The 1,873-nt window shown below is 28.5% G+C and overlaps 1 long non-coding RNA gene across 1 annotated transcript in view; it reads left to right on the forward strand.

Moving 5' to 3' along the window:
• The window catches only part of LOC117115918, a 5,632-nt gene extending 3,909 nt beyond the window's left edge, over positions 1 to 1,723 (forward strand). Inside the window, exons 2-3 of the long non-coding RNA XR_004446650.1 lie at positions 320 to 381; positions 956 to 1,723. This is a non-coding gene — a long non-coding RNA (uncharacterized LOC117115918). The remainder of the gene's footprint in view (positions 1 to 319; positions 382 to 955) is intronic.
• The last annotated feature ends 150 nt before the right edge of the window (positions 1,724 to 1,873 follow it).

Below are 1,873 nucleotides of genomic sequence, written 5' to 3' on the forward strand. Positions count from 1 at the left end.
ATGTCAATCCTTCACTTTAATAAATGTGTATTTACATCTCAGGAAAACATAGTTTTTCATTTTTTGCCTAAGTTCTATAAATGTTACAGCTTATAATTTAACTTGAATTTAATTATTGTTGATCTCATTTTGCCTATCCCTCAGATGAATTTTGTTGATGGTTCTAGCTATATGAACTATGCAGGGATATTAGTGTGGCCAATATTTTGTTGATGAGTTTGGGCTTAGGGGAAGTTTTATAGGGGTCTATTACTTTCATTAGTCTTGTGAAAGAATGCAATAATTGAAATTTAACTAAATCTCACTTCTTTCTCTACAGAAAATACTGTATGCAAGCAGTTCAACTGGGAGCAAGTTTATGCTTAACAAAACATGCATAAGGTAGGTTCACTGTTTACAGTATATAAATGGTTGAATATCAGAATAATTATGTATTATGCCCACTGTACAGTTATTTTAATCACTGTATTATGTTTGTGAATACACATAAAAGAGAATTGTTGCACAATTGACAATCTATATAATAGTAATAATTATAAGTAATCGAAAAAACCAAATAATAATTCATACATCTCAGAACTTTTACTGCTCCATCTAGAAACCTACAGTATTTTAGTTGAAGAATATCAGTTCCCCTTGTCATACAATACACATACATGTAAGACTATGATTAATGCACAAACTCCCCCACTTTCAAGAAGTATTTGTAGTGCAACTTATTACTAATTAGAGCCATATAAACGATGATTCTCATGGGTGATTGTATGCATTTTTACAGCAGCTAACAAACCACCAAATTGCTCTAAGTTTTGCCATCATTAATACAGAAGTTTAAAATGGTTAAGTTTTTGAGGAAAAAATTATCTTTAATTTACAGTATCGATGTTCCTCCACAAGAAAGTCACACCCATTTTGTTAAGTTGTAGAAGCTGTAATACTTTTTTCTTTCTTTCAGCCTATAGTTTTGAATCCAAGATTTACCCTGTCAGATGGATTTAATGTTTGACCTCAAACGGTGGACTGTTTCATTTAATTTCTATGCAGAGAGAATCAATATACATTTCCATAATAGGCTGTGAAGTGTAGTCTAAAAAATTACTCCGGAAATCTGTTCTGTTGGCCACCACAAACAATTAACTAATGATTATGTATGCAATTTATTATATACAATGTCCAGTCAGGAAAATCTAAGCAATGTTATATTGATGATCATTTCTAAAAGGGAAGACTATAGGTCTAGTAAAATGGATATGTGTCATTCACTGAACATACAAAGTATTTTAGATTCATATTCCTTGAGGAAAAGATAAGATTTTAATATTGGATGTAGTTACAACTTGCTATTTTAGAAATTTTAAAAATTTAGAATTACAATTTTTTTTGTGAATTATGATATATATGAGAGGCATTGGCTCTTGAGAAAATAGTAAAAATTTGCTTATAAGCTGCCAATTTTTTGGTATTGAATTTTATGTATAGTACTGCATTGTACATTTGGACAAAAAACATGTAAAAAAATTATATTATATTTATTTAAAAACTAATGAATATAGTGAAATTATTTTTATTCCACGTTCGACTGTATTCATAGAAATTATGTGTGTAAGGGTTTCAAGTATATTTGTAGAAACCTTCTTTATAACATTTTTACTTTAATAATTTGACATTCACCTGTATGATACTATGCACATATAATTGTGACTTTAAAGTTAATAAATTTGAATCAAAGGTCTAGATAAATTTATTTTTTGTCATTTTATAATTATAAAGTATCTATATACATGCATGCATACATACATATATATACATATATATATATATATATCTAATTTAAATAAATTGAGGCAAAGCAACCACCTCGTCTGTTTCTTAC

Source organism: Anneissia japonica, unplaced genomic scaffold (genome assembly GCF_011630105.1).
Source record: "Anneissia japonica isolate Jap-2015-1 unplaced genomic scaffold, ASM1163010v1 scaffold1786_len174244_cov121, whole genome shotgun sequence".
Classification (NCBI taxonomy): domain Eukaryota; kingdom Metazoa; phylum Echinodermata; class Crinoidea; order Comatulida; family Comatulidae; genus Anneissia; species Anneissia japonica.